General features: G+C 40.6%; 1 protein-coding gene across 3 annotated transcripts in view; it reads left to right on the forward strand.

Annotated features, from left to right (window-relative positions):
* Window positions 1-4,928: 4,928 nt before the first annotated feature.
* Window positions 4,929-18,168, forward strand: part of dok4 (docking protein 4) — a 43,503-nt gene continuing 30,263 nt past the window's right edge. For 2 of the 3 annotated variants that reach the window (XM_044015690.1, XM_044015692.1), the window contains exon 1: window positions 4,929-5,338. The gene's annotated coding sequence lies outside the window, so the exon portion shown is untranslated. Of the gene's footprint in view, window positions 5,339-14,139; window positions 14,198-18,168 lie in introns of those variants that run through there. The other variant, XM_044015691.1, reaches the window with a different exon arrangement.

An 18,168-nucleotide genomic window follows, 5' to 3' on the forward strand; every position in this document is an offset into this window, starting at 1 on the left:
CCGAGTGTTTTTCCGCTGCCGCGCTGTCAGTACAAACCCTCCGGAAACCATCTTACACTTTCTGCCCCAACCCTTTCTCCGTTCTCTTTCTGCTGCTGCTGCTGTGTAGTTTCAGCCTCTGCATTGTGTTTCAGTTGATTATGGAGAGGGAGGATGAGCTAAATAATGATAAATCAAGATTGTCACACACAGGGATTAGATACAGGGATTAGACGAGTGTCATGATGCTGCTGCTAAGGACAATGAGCCGTTGCAAAACAGACATTTGAAAGACTAAAATTAGGAGGAAGAGGGCAGGTGTGGCTGATCACATTAACAATGGCTCTGTTCAGTTCATGGAGGACAGCGTGCATATCTGGAAACTGAAGAAGCGAAATGGAACTGTGCCATCATTAACATTTACACCTGTAGTTTCCCTACTGTGACCTGTCAAAATCTGGTTTGTACCTGTGAGATTATAGTTCCTTTGGTTTTCTACTTAGTTTGTTCAGTTCTTCTGTTTAATTCCTTTGTATTTTAGTTCCCTGTTTCACTCCTGGAGCTGGTATTCCGTTTCCCTCATCCTTTCTTCAGTATATTAGTATGTACTGTTTACTTCATGTCTCTAAATATTATGGTTAGATGTGTTTTCCTTTTTTTCTGCACTTACCTCGCTTTTTGTTTTTTTACTAAGTTCATGAAATAGTGATTCTTTGGTCCTCATTTCTAAATTTCCAGAAGAGTGTGATGTTTAGGAGGAAAGAAGAGTGAACTCAATCACTTCATTGCTTCAGGACAGATGTTGGAGCGTCTGTCAGATTATCTGAAGATTGGAGGAAGGTCCCGTTTTCAAACTGTGTGCTTGTGCTTCAAAAAAAAAAAAAAAATCATTAAAAGTGAAATCTCTGATCGGCCAGATGTTTATCTCTCTGAAGTGAAACTTAAAAAAAAAAAAATTTGAATTTTTCTTTGAACAGAAGAAAAGAGCAGCAGCAGCATGTGTGCAAAGGGCTTGTCATTGTCATGTATTTCTGGTTGTTGTAAGATCAGGCTGCTTGTTTTGTACTGTCAGCCTCGGTTTGAACAATAATAATAATGATCCTGCTATGTGAACTCAAGCAGCTTCCCTGTTGTTAGGACCAATTAAACACTGCTGCACATTTCATCGTGGGGACACGAGAGCTGCAGGTCACTGCTGCCTCATTTGGCAAATTTATCTTCCTTATAGAGAAATCCAAATGAAGATTTTCAAAACACCAAAGTCACATTGTTATTGCTTTACCGAATTAATCACTGATTGAGTGGTTTACAAACTTCAGTTTCCAGTCTAAAATGGCCTTTTCAACGTCTTAAAGCCGCAAACTCAACTTTTCTTTTATGACCCGCAACGCTTTCAACTGTGGACTCTCGTCTGTCGATCTCAGCAGCTCATCAAGACTAGAAAAGACATTACCAACTCTCCTTCTTTTATTTAGTCGTTACGAGTAACAAAGTTAGTTACAGGAAATGTAGTGGAGTAAAACTAAAAATTGCTAGAAATACAAATTACAATGTAAAGTACAGATACGTGAATTTTATACTTAAGTGCAATACAACAATATACAATATTTTTTTTCCCCCTTTTCTATTTATCTTTGTTCCACCGCATGCCTGGGTGCGTCTTTATTTCTGCATCCAAAATGATAATATACTGTAGAGCTCTAACATGCAAAGACCATGTGGAGAAACAGCATCTTTATCACTACAGGAGGCTTGAGTGTGTGTGTGTGTGTGCGCGTGTTAGCTCAGCAGCGTGTTAAAAGTGGAGCCAGAGGTGATATTTCTCCCAGACATACTCTGCTTCCAGCTATCCGACTTGGCCATATGGAGCCCATTACTTCCATTTATCCACGCGCTGCACTAGACACACGCACAAACACACACACACACACACACACACACACACACACACACACACACGCGTTGGTACTCGCATAAACAGACACGTATGATAGCACCATAGTGACAGCACAGAGGGAACGTATGTCGTGCAATAAATAAGAGTGTCAACATTTATCCCCAAGGAGTCATGTCCCCAAAAGTGTGTGTGTGTGTGTGTGTGTGTTTAATGTGTGTATGTTCATGAGGCCTGTCAGTGCCAATATTTATATTTGTGTTTTGTCTTGTGCACTGTGTCAGTAATATAACACCTTTATCAGCTCACTCCCTCCAAACCCCTCTCTCTCTCTCTCACACACACACACGCACACACACACACACACACACACCACAGTCTGTATGGGTTTGTTTTGTCTGTTGCCCCTGAATATGTCTGAGTGTGTGTGTGTGAGTGAGTGAGTGAGGAACACACATGAGCTCTTTACTGTGCCTACACACACACACACACACACACACACACACACATACAAGGCCTAACTGAAAACATCAGGGTTTGTTATTAACACAACCGTAACCCCTGTAATAAAGCACCCCTTTGATTTCAGCAGGACCCTTTTTTTAAAAACTTCCATGATATATGTATGAAAACACGTTTTGTGCTTTTATTTGAAAAAAAGGGCCTTTTAAAGTTGATAGTCTCAACAAACTTTTAAAAATCAGCTAAAATTTATCTTCATGCATCACTCACATTATGTTTTAAATGGTTTTCATACTAGGGAATAAGTTTCAGAGGTCAAACTCAACCAATAATGATCATTTTGATTTGACAATAAAAAATAGTAAATCATTTATTTTAATACTATAATACATTTTAGGTTTATTTGTAATCATTTTCCTCCTGTGAGTAATTTTTTTGACACCATACCTGCACCGTAAACCAACAACAGCGGCGTTTCTGTTACACGTTTATGCAAAATAAAAGTACATTTCCGTTTTTGAAGTAGAGTGTTTTGCGTATGAGCCGTAAGACTCCACTTTGAAGAAGATGGCTGAAAGCATTTTGCGTTTCCATGGTTTTGGAACAATGGTCTCAATTAAGTTTTAGAGCTTTTATTCTGAAAAAATATGAACTTATTCAAATAGATTCTGTTACTAGGACTGACAGTCCAAACTAACTGTTGAGTTTGAAAAATAAAAATAAAAACACTGCTGTTGTCATGGAGACAGCCAGGTTTGGGGAGTGAATGTCCGTAAAATAACCACTTGCATATGTCAGGCAGTAATTCTTAAAATTCAAATGATCCACAATAAATATCAACAGTACGTATTTCAGACACATTTGTCTTCGTAACGAGCTGGTGATTAAAGTCAACATCCACATTTTTGTTAGCTTAAGGCAGCAAATGTGTTTTTTTTAGTTTCTGACTGAAGACACTTTGCCTGATGAAGATACGTTGTTTTGGCCCAGTACTCAATTGCTTACAAACAAATTGGCCCCCGACCACATTTACTTGCTGATCCCTGACCTATTAGATAACTCAAGTGAGGGAAGAATAAGGCCAACACTTAAAAATAGATGACGAATACAGAGGGAATCAAGAGGCAGATATTCAGAAGGAGCCATACAGAACCAAAGGAGGAGACCAATGCCTGACGCAGAAGAACTCTAAAATAACTTCATCACTGTACCAGTTAGCAGCATTTGTCATCTGTGAAAGGTCCTGTCTGGAACAAGAAGTTGATGCATGAGTTTTGAGACACGAGGACAACTACCACGAGTCCACAGAGACTGAGGCATCTGTGGCTGATCTGCAGGTCCATCCGTCAACAGAACTGCAAAAGTGTCAAGGTAAGCAGTCTGACAGATGAACGCTGTTCCTCGGGGAACATTCCTGTTATTTTGTCGATCTTCCCTCAGACCAACATATCACTGGAGACCTTGCCTAATTGGGCTGTTGTATCAGGTGAACCCTTAAAGGTGGCAGACGTGAGCTGTTCAGTGCACAGCAGGTGTGTACACTCCCAGCGCCGCGGAACACAATGACGCTGTCGTGCATTTTTCACTCACGCTGTCACCTGATTGGCTGGCTAACTGATCGGCTGTCAGGTTAACTGATGGAGTTGGCCCCTGCATCCAGAATATCCAAGGTAACGCACTGACGCAACAACCAGAAGCTCTTCAATCAGCATTTCCCGGTGAGCGCAGCAAGCAGCAGAGCAGTATGTTCATCTATCATTCTGATATTAACTGGTGCAGCTCCCCGGAGTCTCACACTCGACCCCTGTCAAACTGTCTTTAAGTGAAACTGTTTCCTCACACAACTGATGTGGGAGCTTCTCTGACCTTCTCATGCAGGCTAATGGAACTCCATTAGAACCTGTACTATTATTATATGCTTGAATTCATATGAATTGAGTGACATATATCACCTTATTTCAGCAGTGGTGCTGACACTTAATGACCCTCACCAGTGTTAACTGTACATCCATTCATCTTCTAGGCATCACAGGGGGCTGAAGCAATCACAGGGCCAACACAAAGAGACGAACAACCGTTCCATTGTCCGATTAACCGCTGCATGTTTTGAGGAAACTGAAAACCCGGAGAAAACCCACGGACAAACGAGTGGAATATGCAAAAAGAAAAAGGAGTGGGAGTGAAGTATTGTATTTAGTGGCTGTCTGTTTGTGTGCCAATAGAGTGTGAATGGGGTAAAGTCTGCCATCTCTGATTGCCTTGTTTTAAAAATATTTTTTACACACATTAATAGTTTGTTTTTAATCATAGGTATCTAAAATAAGCATTGCAGTCTCCATTTCAAATCAACCCTATTGTTTGGCGTTGTACTTTAAAATGGACATATGAAAATGGATGGGCTTTTTTCTTTCTCAGAATTCCAACTTTCTGACTCAAAAATGTTTTTTACATGTGGCCTCAATACTAACTACTATTATCTGAACTTATCTGACTGTTAGGAGTATTACGGTAAAAGGCGGGTCCTAGTGGCGCGTGGCTGGCCGGCGGGGCGTGTCCTGCCTTTGTGTGTGTTTTTCTGTCGCGCTGCCTCTGACCGCTCCTGCATACAGTTCAACGCACCCCAGTACCGGAGGAGGGGGGACAGTCACAGACAGAGAGACAGACTGAGAGCGAGAGAGAGACAGACAGACAGACAGAGAGGGAGGGAGGGACACCGCTGTGTGTGAATCGCGTCGGCGCTGCCGTTGCGCACCAAACAAACCAGACGTGAACATCCAGACCCATAAACGCTCGCCACCTCCGGTTCAGCTGGATTTACTGCATGAGGCGTCATCTGCATCTGTAGCGGGATAAAACTGAGTCTGTGCGGCACGAAGGTCAACGACTGAGGCAGCGAGAGGAGGCGGGGGAACACGGGAGGCAGCACCGTCCGTCCGAACACCGGGACCCCGCCCGGCCGCAGGTTCCCCCCGCTGCGCTGGAGCTGAGCTGTCAAAGCTGCAGGTAACATCCACAGCTGAAGCCTGTGTCTCTGTCTGTCTCTGTCTGTCTCACTCATGCTTCTTCACACTTTCACTATAGTTACTTTTTACCTTACATCACTTGATATGAATTTATTTTTGGTTTCAAATCATTTCACCAATAAAGCATAACTATGTAACTGCCAGAATGTATTATATAAATAAGCAAACATATTCACACAATCAGAGACTACAAATAGGAAAGGGCAAATCTCTCCTAAACTGAATAAATGACCATCAAAAGAAAGTTGATTCATTTAGTCATAGATAAAAAATCAATTTATCGCTTCAGCCTTTGCTTAATTTTTTAAAATATATTCTGAATTTTCTGCTTGGGCTTTGAGAAATTGTTCTGGGTATACAAAATGGAAAAAGAATGTATAAAAAATATGCAGATTATCCAGTAAGAATATCTTACTGAGGCTCCCCCAATTAGTTCTTGAAGTGCATTTGGTGCCTCTCAGATTGACAGTGTCCAAGGATTTGGTGTTTAATTAGTTCTAAAAAACCTTATTGGACAGCATCTGCAGGGGGAAGTGGATCCTCATTAGGGAGCGTTTGTGTTCAGTGGTGCTGTAGAAAAGCCTAGAAAACAACCTGCCATCCAAATGTTCTATTTTTATCGGCCAAACACAAAGAAATAAGAGAATGCTTTTAATCTCATTTAATGGCATTTGTCACCCGCTTTCATCTAAATACTTACCAGTTTTATTGGAACTCACCTTAAACTGGTCACGTTGCTAAATGGCTCAGAATAAACCTTTTTCCAAGCAGCCATTTTTGCATGCAAGGGCAGTTACACAGGTGTCACTAATCACATTAATTAAAGCTCCGTATCTCAGGAGAACACAACCTTAATTTCAGTGTCATTATTCAATCCTGCGTTGAGGAGAAACTCTTTGTCGTACGATGCCTGAGGTCACTAATTGTCATCATTAGTTTGTGCTCAACACGTTGCTGGGATGTTGTTTTGCTTAAAGGGATAGTTGAGTTTTTTGTTGTTAAGGGATTCACGATTAATAGTTTATTGGAAATGGGGAATTTGAAACAGTGGAATGTGGCGGAGGCTGCTTATTCAAGTGTTACAGTACATTTTGGTTGGTTAATAGTTAATGTGTAGTTAATGTCATTTGTTAACGCTCCATAATGTATGAGACAAGAAAACAATTACCCCCTGTGCCAATAAGCAGCAGACAGTCTTAATTGACTGGAAAGTGAAGTTGGAGTTAATGCCTCGTAAACTGACCTCACACATCACCAGACTCCATAGGGAAAAATCAAACAATTCGCACCACAGAGGAGTTTGTTGATCTTTACCTAAGTGACACAAACTTGCCAAAAAAGGCACCAGTAGATGAGCAGCTCCTTGTGTCCTTGTGACGTAAAAACACTGAACTTTGGTGCGGGAGAGTGCGAAATGAACAAACTTCAGTTTACGCTCATGAAAGGCTGAGATAAAGCTACAGACATATTCAAAGACATCCTCCGTGTCATCTAACTGTCAGCACCTCATACAACCACACTTCAAAGAAACCTCAACTATTACTTTTTGATAAAGTCAGAAAAAATGTGATTAAATAACAGAACTGTTAATCTCTACATGATGAGACTGATTGAACAACAAACATCATGTCTGTTTGTGTTACTCTGATTACCTCAGTGACTGTGAGTCCACATAGCAACCCCATCGCCTCTGGGGAGATTCTGTCGAAGCAACAGCACCACAGAATCATTAAAGAGTCCATTAGTGTGTTTGACACATTCGGCACAGAACAGTGACTGTTTCCTGTCATTCTGTAGTCAGGCTGTATAATTCCTATCCCCCTGACGAAGACTTGCCAGAGCAACGTGTCCTCCGTAGCCTTCTCCCCGGCTCATGATAGAGCCCCTGTTTTAGTGCTGTTAATGAACCGCTGTCTCTGTTATCACAGCAGCCATAAAGTGATCCTGGTAATAACGGAGCGTGATAATACCGAGGTGGTGAAGAGGGTCGGGGGTGGGGAGAGGAGAGGAGAGGAGAGGAGAGGCGAGGAGTGAATTCAGGGTGAAGGAGGAGTCTTTGCAGGCTGTTACCACTGGGACACAGTAACTGAAGACATATGAGGATGTTGCACACAAGCCTGGTTCTGCAGTAAATATATTAGCACTAGTGTGTTTGTGTGTGTGTGCGCGATCAGTCATCACAATTAGGCATCAGAATTTCATGTCATAATTATACTGACCACAGTTATTGTGAAAATTGCTTGTATGTACTGCATTAGACGCGGCAACAGAAGCAAGCAGAGTCTTCTGTCTGAAATCTATTTTAATTTCCGTCAACTCTCAGAAGAGGTGTTAGACACATCATGAGTCATGTGCGCTATATATTAGGGGCGGAAAAAACTATCAATACACTAAAATATCACAGCATTTTATGGCATGGAATCAGTTCTATGAGTTTTCTGACAGTTGTTTTGTGTATTTAAACCTCCAATCAGAAGTGGGCAGCAGTATATTATTTGTACATAGTTTAAAATAGACTGTTTTGGAGTGAAAGAAATCATAATATCATCTTGATTATAGTATAACCAACATATCACGATTTAGTGTATCGTTACCCTGGTATTGGGATGTATTGTATCACCAGACCAGATTATTGCCAATAAACCACCCTGCTGTGGAATAACAGTCATAGTTTTTATCTCTGCTGCACACAGATCATTAATGTATGGAGGTTGTAAAAAAAAAATCATAATTCTGACATTTTCACATAATTCTGACATTTTCACATAATTCTGACTTTTTTTCCTCAGAAATCTGTCTTTTTCTCTCATAATTCTGACTTTAATCTCAGAATTCATGTTGTTCTATTTTTTACAATGAGTGATGATATGAATGAATATATATTATTATGTGTGTGTGTGTGTGTTCTTGTACAGGTATCTTTGTGTGAACCAAAATACATAAAAACCATAGGGATTGAGGACATTTTGGCTGGTCCTCATGTTCTGTCACCCCTTAAAATGGCTTTTTGATGGTTAAGACTTGGTTTTAGGGTTAGGGTTAGTCATTTAGTTGTGTTGGCTAAGGTAAGGGACTAGGGAATGCATTATATCTATGAGTGTCCTAACTGTGAACAAACGTGTGTGTGTGTGTGTGGCCCAGTCTCCGTGTGAAGTACAAGGTAATACAGTAGGGAGACAGAGGAAGGAGGGTATTGTGGTATGGATGGTAAAGGAAAAAGGGATTGTGAGGAGGACGAGGAGAAGGACATTGAGGAGGATGAGGAAAGTGTGGTGGAGGGGGGAGGAGGAGGACAGAGGAGTAGGAGAGACTTCTCTCCAGCCTCTACTCTAATTTGCTTTGACAGCAGCTCTATTGGCTCCGGCTCTGCACAAGCCTTTACCTTGTATAGGAGGAAAAGAGACACCAAATGCATTCTGCTGTCTCTGTAACATTAGGTTTAACTGGCAGTGCTGCACTCACACTGGTGTTGTACTATACGTTAACTATTGATTTACTGTTATAGTCTCTCCTCTGGCTAATTTATCACATTTTATTGTTAAATCCCCAGAATGTCACTCTGCATAAAATGAATCAAATTTACACTAGTTTAACACGATCACTGCACTTCTATTGTCTTTCAAATATTTATATGATTGTACAGCCAGCTAAAAGCATTATACCGTATCCACACACAGGTGTGTGATCTGTGATAAGCAGTAAGCTGCAAAGACAGACTGAACAGCTGTCCCACACCGTATGAGAAAGGAGTCCGACGATGTCAGATGAAGGACACTTCTGCTTGCAGCCTCCAAAATAAATAAACAGGTGGCTATGACATATGCTACTAAATTACTAAACCCCCCCCAAAAAGAGGCAGAAATTAGTACAACAAGGACACTGTCAGGAACATTTATGGCTTAATGCTTATTTAAATGCCCCATGAAGTAGTAAAATGTGTCAAACCAAGGTTTTGGAATGTTTGAGATTTGTTTACGTATTTGTTGGGAGGTGCCTTCCTGTCTCAAGGAGAGAATAACAATCCTGATATACCACCCCCTAGACTGACCTAGACTTCTTATCTGCTGCCTCCTGTATGCGATAACACTGCAATATTTTTGGTTTGGGCATCTGCATGTGAGCTCGTCCAGGAAACTTCTGCAGTGTTGTAACAGATCAGTGATTCTTAAAGTCAACACACACACACACACATTTATGCCTTATCTAGTAGGACAACAGGTGAGGAAATATTCAGATGCTTTTGTGGGTGAAGCAACACTGCACTGGACACAGTGTGTGGCGTTCGTGCACGGATACATTCTGACGCCCTGGAGAATCTTCTGCGACGCACTGTGTGCTGCATCGACAGGTGCAAAGAAACAGAACCAAACCTTCACTCTGTTTTCAACACAGCTGTGACTGTGGTTATTTCTGTGAAGGACAGTGCAGTTATGTCTCTTTCAACAAACCTTCCGAGGGAGATGGACAATGACGCACTGCTGTATCACTCAGAGGCAAGCAATGGCTCTCTTGGTACAGGTGGTGGAGCTATGCAGAGAGTCGACGGAATTTTTTATCTCAGCTCAGGGTAAAAATGGCCATTAAGCATATGCTTAAAGCAGCACTTCTGTTGAGTTTTGTCAGAGATGACGTTAATATTCTGCCTCTTTTTTTGTGTAACAATGCTGTGTCCTTCATCTGAAAATAGGCTCTGTCTAGAAATACTTTCAGACCTGAATGAGGGAGTGTTTGTGTGTGTGTATACAGCGGCAGTGCAGGGGTGGGTGGTGGCAAGAAACATTTTTGGTTCGAAGTAGAATTCACTTCCAAATTCACTTTAAACTGAGACTTAAACTTCTTTGGACTTCCTTAGTTTTCAACTTATTTCCAGAGTAAAGACAGTCAATGCGTTTACATGCATGTTAAAATTCAGATTTCAGTCAGACCAAGTCAATAATTGGGTTTTCTTATTCTACTCTAAATCAATCTGTCCGTTGCACATAGTGGTCCAACTGGGCCAAATGTCCTACACGGAAAGCAAAAAGTACTCCAAGTTTAGCTTGTGTGTGAGAAGCTGCAGAAAGATAATTTATCCCTTGAGGAAAGGCACACAGGGAAGTTGTATATGATTACTGTGCAGCACCTAGATCACAATGCAATAACCCAATATGAGCCCGAGAACAGGTCACATTAATATTCGTACCAGCACAAAAGTCTGGCCTGAACGGTTCCTCACTACAACTCTCCTCTGATGACCACTGCAGTTTTTGTAAGGAACACTTAACATCCATTAGGTTAAGGTGGTATTTCAGTCCAAGTGCAATTCTGTGAGGCATTCACACGCAGTCCGAAATTAGTTTGTATCAGTATGATATTTTAAGATTACTTCGACAAGATTGTCTCACCCTTACACATCCTTTTCTGACTTTAAACTCCAATTTGGCTGCTTTGTAAACCACTCACTCCCCAAAGTCCATGCAGAAATCCAGCAACCTGCAAATTCTGTCATTTTGATGTTTTAAATCCAGCATTGGGATTGACCTTTAAGCGATACAAACTTATCAAGATACAGCAGATGCAGCAGATTCCCCTCTATGGAGGGAGGTAGAGTTATCGGTTTACAAACTTGAACTGGAAAGGCTGTTTAAGATGGGACAGGTAGGTAAGTGAGATAAAGTGGTGGATATTAAAAAGAAAGCATAGTATAGATTTTATTGGATGAACCTTTCAAGTGGCTAAAATTGGTTTGTTTTTTTTAGTTTTTTGGTGTCAGCCATGTTTTCACGGAGCGTGTGAATGTTTGTCTTTTACAGGTTTTGGACGTAGGGGGCTGCACAGCGGTCAGTTTTTATGTGACTCTCTGACAGTAAGAAAACATGGATGAGATCAGGAAGTAAAATGCTTGTAGTCATAGGCTCACTCAGTGTAAAACAAAACAAGTCTAACTCTTCGGTGGTTGGAGTAATGTGCTGGACCAGTATTTTCACAAACTTTTTATACCAAGTACCACCTGAGAAAATTTTGAGCTCTTGATGTAACACCATTGTCACCAACGTTGAAATACAGGAGTCAAATTTATTCCCAATAAGATAATTTGCTCTCTCATCATCTGCCTCTAATTGTTATCATTTAATTTATTATTATTTTCTGCACACATTCCTTAGCTCCACTACGATCACATACCTAATACAGTAGAACGCTATCCCTGATTTTCCTCCAAGTACCACCAGAGGAAGCTTGTGTACCACTGGTGGTACAGGTACCACAGTTTGAGAACCACGGCCGCTGGACAATGCTGACACCCCTGTGAACAGAGTCGGAGAATGTGCTCGGTCACCTGCCTGTGATGATACATTACAAAGTGTGTGTTTGTCTTCCCTTACAAGCTATTATTTCAGCTTATTACATCCCACAGCCTGTTTTTACATGTACACTAAGTGACAGTTAGGCTTCAGACAGAGCTCTGCTGTGTGATGCTAAGTTGCCAGACTTGTGTTGACATGCACGCAAAAGTTCTCGGTGCAGTCCTAAAAAAGAAAGAAGAAGATATATTCAGTAGGTGTGACAAAAACAGCTGTGTCCTCTCCCTTTAGGTTGTGTTTAGCTTTGAGAAGACACCATGACTGCTGGTGTACTTTTGTTCATCCACAGTTATTGGCTGTGGGGTAATGACACACATCTGGAGCAGGTGGAGCACAGGAGGCTGCGAGTAAATGATGAGGAGAGGTGAATGACAAGAGCAGATGAGGCAATGGCAGCCTATTGTGATAGTGAAAGAAGATCATGTTGTTCCCTATGGGCATCATATGTCAGCTGTCAAAGCAGCAGTGCACTCTGTCCATGCTCTAAACTGTAATCCTTTTTTGCAGTCACCTCCTTTTCTTATTGAAATGAACCTTTTGAAACCTAATTTACATAACTAAAAATGAGGACAACAACAAAATTATACAATGATAAATTGTCACCGGTTGTGCTCATTTTACGTGCTTTTCATTCTTCTTCTTTTGACAATTTTGTCTGTGTTTTGGCAAGATTGTGTGTTTTTTAATTTAATCTTGTTATTTACAGCTCATCTCCTACAGTAAGGCTAAAATACACACTGTGTACAAATAAATGTTACGCTCATACCGCTAAGCGCCAAAAATGTGCCATTGAAACCCATTCAAACATTGCAATTTTTTTTTTTTTAATCACATCCATTAAAGCATAACACATGCATTTTATTTTTCATTCATTGTTTTAGCATATCATTTTTTAACTAATGCTACAAATAAACATGATTTTTTTTTGCGGATTAGGGAAAAAAATTCAATTGATGTGTTTGAGCTTAAGAAGACACAGGAGCTACTAATGTGCACCGTTGCCTCGTTTGGCAAGATAGTGGCGCCGTAGTAAATCCAGTGGCAAACGTATACTTAAGATATCGTTGAAATGAGCAGCACACTCATCATGTGTCAGAGCTGGAGAACAGAATGGTCATTTAAGTTTGACTGTACTTGATGAACTCTTGGCTTTGCAGCAAGAAGACGTGGGTTCATGACCCGGTCAGAACAAGGACCTATCTGCATGGAGTTTGTTCTCCAGTTTCTTCCTACAGTCCAAAAACATGCAGATTTAGGGATTAGGCAAATTGGACACTCTAAATTGACCGTAGGTGTGAATGTGAGCGTGAATAGTTGTTTGGCTCTATGAGTGTAGAGGGCAAAATTACAGATGTTAAACAGTATATGTCAGCATTTCATACAACCACACTTAAAAAAAAACCTGAAATATCACTTTAAATGAGTCAAATGTAAATGTATGTATTTTTAATCACTGACTTCAAAGTTCCTGCTAATTTCTGTCTCTGTCCTGATAGTGTTATCATGAAGGTCCCTGAAACATTGTGATATAATAAGAAGCTCATATTGTAGGTGCTGCTGCTTCCCTTTCTTTCATGTCTGCCTGATTTACTCCTTGCCATTCAGTGGCATTCAGCGGCAAAAGAGAAAACAAGCAGAGGTTTGTGTGTTTGATGAGCAAAATTGAGTCACAGTGGAGATAGTGCGGGGAGTTAATTTGCATATTCATGAGCCCACCAACACTAAATGAGGTGTAGCCCGACATCTAAGACATTGTAAGGCCATGAAGGGAATTTTCTTTTAAGTAGAAAACCTGTAAATATGCAAATGTGGGGAAACCAGAGATCACATGTGTTCAGTGTCAATGACAATTCATCGAAAACTGATTTTGAGTAAACTCAGAGACCAGCGAGCGCCTCATAATGTCGGCAACTGAATGAATTCACTTTGATAAACGTGACGTGCAGTATGACACGGCATTACACATGAAACCAACCAACATACATTCTCCTCATATTGAGTTTGACAGCTTTATTTTTTTTTTCTGTCACTCAATACAATCTGAAATGTGTTGCACTGTTTTCTGTGTCTGGGGACTGGAGCTTGGGCAAAGGATTGTGGGTGCAGTCTGGTTCTGGTTGACTTGCTTTGTGAGCTAGTGAGTTGGGGGGTGAGCGAGAGAGGGAGAGAGAGAGTCTGTAATTAGTTCTCAAGGCCAACCGACTGCCACATTCCACATCTGTAAATGACAGACTGCGGGATGCTCTCGCTCTCTCTTTGTGCCTGTATGTTCCTGTTGAATCTCTTTTTTATTTATTTATTTAAGACGGAGCTCCTTCATATATATATATATATATATATATATATATATATATATATTTTTACAGCACTGTTCCTTTATTTCACTGTCAGATTTTGCAACATTTTCCCTCAAAACTCTGCCCTCTCTCTCACACACAGACCCCTGCTCATGTGCAGATTTGCTCCAGTCCTGTTTGAACCTGTTTGTCTGCGCTCAGGTAAACTGTTGCTGAGTTTCGGTCTGCGTCGTTGTCCTCTCTCACACACACACACACACACACACACACACACACACACACACACACACACACACCTTCTACGCAGTCACTAAACTTCTCCTCTCTCTCTCTCTCGTGGATTCTGTGAAATGTTCCCTTAGAATGTAAGGCATGACGTCGACCCATGACATCATCATTGCTTTGACTGTGGTCACGCTCACTTTACTTCACCTTGCGTCCTTTGAGGACAGTTCTGCAGATCACTCATCACCAGCCAACATTTGTGGAGCAACACTATAATCTGACATTCTGAAATGAAGATGGAGCTGAATGGAATGAAACAAGAAAATAATCTTTCCTCAGTTCCACGTCATGGCGTCCGACAAGTCACGTTCCCCCACAACCAGTTTGTTTTTTGGCATCTCACAGTAACGACACAGTTTATTTGCGAATTATTTCAAGGGTGGGGGAGTAAATGTTGCAAAGATTGGGGTGTATTTTCTAAAGCCTGCCCCTCACTAGAGGATAATTGGCCAGATTTTGGTCCCGCAATAACCAATGAGAGCGAGTTGACTGGGAAACAGATGTTGTGTACTTTTGTTTAGAACCGTGAGTCCGCCTCCATGTCTGTTTATATTTTATTATAAGTTCCCGGTGAGATCCCAAATCCCTGGAATCTCCTCCCTGAAATGGTTTGATTAAACACCAAGTGTCTGTCTAGTCCGTGCTTTCTCAGATTTAAAACTTTGAAAATCGTTTACAGAGCTCATTGTGTCTGTGGTCAGGTTTGGAAAATCATCTCGTGTGGCTTAAGACTTTCAGTGTGTTTTAATGCTGCCACATATTGTGTTTTAACACCACTATGAGGCCATCCAATGTGTAAACCCTTGTTTATGTATTTAGTATAGAATAGAGACACTGAATCTTAATGAACATCAATGTATAAACATGCCAAATTGTAACCACTAGCTAATTTACACCTGTTGTCAGGTGGATAGTGTGAAACAAAATACGCAAATAGAAAAAAGTAATATTAGAGACAAGGAATAAGAGCATACACAGAAAAATAACAATATAAAATTCTGTGACTTGGCTATGAGGAGAAAAGGACTGTGATATTTTCGTAGACCCAATCAGGAATTTCACTGTATGTAGTTTAGTTTCAGAAAACATTGTGTGCTCCCACTGAAAGGTAACAAAGAATCTAGATTCCTTGTGTGTAAAAGTAAAAACGTATTTTGCTTCCAAACAACAGGAGCAATGAGATGAAGGTGTTTCTCCTCGTCGTCCACCTCGTGTGCCGTTAACCTTGCTCCAGAGTAGCAGAAGGTGACCACACCACCACTTCCACAGTAACGGTCGTTTGATGGATTGTTTCTGTTTGATGACCTCAGGGACGCAGCAGTGCTGTCAAGACCAACTGAATCAAGTCTCACTATAAAAAAAGAGAGGAATTTTGAAAAACAGCCTGTGCTTGACTTTACACCAGTGAAGGGAGAAGATTGCCGAGGTGATGAGAGACCTTCACACATCTACTGTACAGGAGCCACTTGATCAGAACAGTTGTGCCGACAAGATGATTTAAAAGCAGCAGTGTAATAATTAAAGGTAGTGTTGTCGCAATCATGAATCATTGGCAGAATACCCATTTAATTACCTTCTGTTCATTTTATGCATAATTACACTCTAATGATATGTAAGCTAATTAAGGTTGAACATTATTACACCTATAAAGAAGTAAAGCTGTGTGTTACGGTTACACATACGGCTTCAGTAAAACCTGTTTTGCTGGGAAAGACCTGGCGATTCTGTGCTTTTTTTACCATTTTAAATTGTGTTAAAAGATCATGTCAGGGGAACTTATGATGCTCTGGGACACTTATAATAATAGCATAGTTACCATATCTATCTATAAATGTAAAGAATGTTTCTCTGGTAATCGCAGAAACGTCCAACTAGGTGTTTTTTTTGACAGGTGACAAAAGCACTTACAGTGGTGTTAATCGCGATCAATTTTCGATGATCATGATTATTTTGCGTGTGTGACTTGAAAATCCTGTCTAATTCACCACGACAAACAGTCCTTGTGATTTAATTTGAAGTTTTTTTTACATTTGACCCTAGTCCTCGTCCGTAATACCCAACCTCTTATGAAGTGGAGAAAAAACACATTCCTTGTCTTTCCATTGTTTTTGTAAAATTAATAACATTAAACAATATTCGGATTTTATGTAGTTCATGTTTGAGAAAACCTGCCTGGCATAAATAAGTATGTGGATCCAAAGAGGGACAGGACTCCTAATGTGTACTTCCTCATGTACACATGACTTCATTCAAGTGTCGGGAAATGGTTTCCCAAATTTGACACTTTTATTTATCGCCTTGATCTCTAAATAAGAGGTGTTCACTTTGAAAGGAAATAAAAAAGAAAATAAAAATAAACTTTTTCTTCTTTTTTTTTCAAAAGCTACAAGGAGCCATTTGCTGAAGAGCCGTGGGTGAGATTTAGCACTTCTCTCGCCTCCATTATTGTTTTATTTTGCTGCACTTCATGTGTATATTGGCAAAAAGCCTCATGGATTCTGATATGAGAGTTCACATGGCATGGCCACTGATATATAGCTGATCTAGGAACACACACGTATCTGATGTGAACACCAAATCTGAAGATCAGATCTTTGTCCAGGCCCGTGTCCTCACATCTGAGTCACATGAAACAAAAACACTGAATATCTGAGTCACTACAGCCTGGAAATGAAAATGTATTGCATCTTGTTAAATCTTAAATTACCTGAATTTATTTATATATCAATCACTTTTACGCTTCACTTGGCCTTATGATTATTTTCATAATCAGTCAATCTGTCCATTATTTCCCAGATTGTGTAAAATGTCACAAAATGCTGAAAAATAAAATCTTTATCAGTGTTAACCAAACCTGGAAACAACTATTTTCACAAATGTCTTGTTTGGTCCACAAACCAAAATCAGTTCAATTCTTAATCATTTCTTTGTTATATGATGCAAAGAAACCAGAAAACATCAGAAAGTGATTATGAAAAGAGTTGACTCATTTAGTAATACATTAATAATCATTGCAGCACTACTCTTTGACATTTTTAGGCACACGAGAGAAAAAAGAGAGAGAGAGAGAGGGAAAAACAAAATGTCACATCAGTCAAGGTTGGAAGGCAATAATTAGCAAATTAGCTGCACAAGCCTAAAATCCACACAGTTTCCCTTCAGTATCTGTGCTCATTAGCTGTTTCCTCTGTGTTTCTCTGTAGGTGTGATCATGAGTGTGGGCATGATGCCCGGCTTTATTATGTTTGCTCAGTGCTGCTTCCCCTGCCTCCAAACAACAGTCCGTGCTGGTGTGTCACGCCTGTCACACGTTGACAGTTCGGATGAGTGGGAGGGAGGGAGTGAGGAAGGGGGGGAGGTGGCTCTCGCGTGTTTGCGTGATCGCTGACCTTTATCTCGGATTCCTTCCACCTCGTGTGTTTATGTCATGTAGAGCTGAAAAAGTCCCTGGAAATAATTGTCCTGATATACAATTTGCCGTAGTTGCCGTGCACAATTGTTTAATTGTTACACTGAAGAGTAGTTATAGCTTCTAATAGGCTCGTTTCATCCCTACAACCAGGATATTGATGAGATCCCACAGATGGACGCGTGATAAAGCAGCTGCTGCCTGTGTGTCTGAGTTTCTGCCGTTGCATGACTGCAGATAAAGAGTGGTATTTAAAGGAATGTTCAAACATTTCTGTAGGGGGAAAAGAAAAATGCTTATTTTCCTTTCAAGTCCAGAATCAGATGCGGGGAGATTAGTCAATGTTTTGTCTTCACTGCAGGACGTTTTGCCTGTTGCAAGAGTGAAATATGTTCGCCCTGCCGGTATGACAGTGTGTATCGTGAGATAATAGAGATTTGTGTCAGATATGGAGCAGTTTTTTGCATCAGTGTGTTGA

This window comes from Solea senegalensis, unplaced genomic scaffold (assembly GCF_019176455.1).
Source record: "Solea senegalensis isolate Sse05_10M unplaced genomic scaffold, IFAPA_SoseM_1 scf7180000013762, whole genome shotgun sequence".
In the NCBI taxonomy this organism is placed as follows: domain Eukaryota; kingdom Metazoa; phylum Chordata; class Actinopteri; order Pleuronectiformes; family Soleidae; genus Solea; species Solea senegalensis.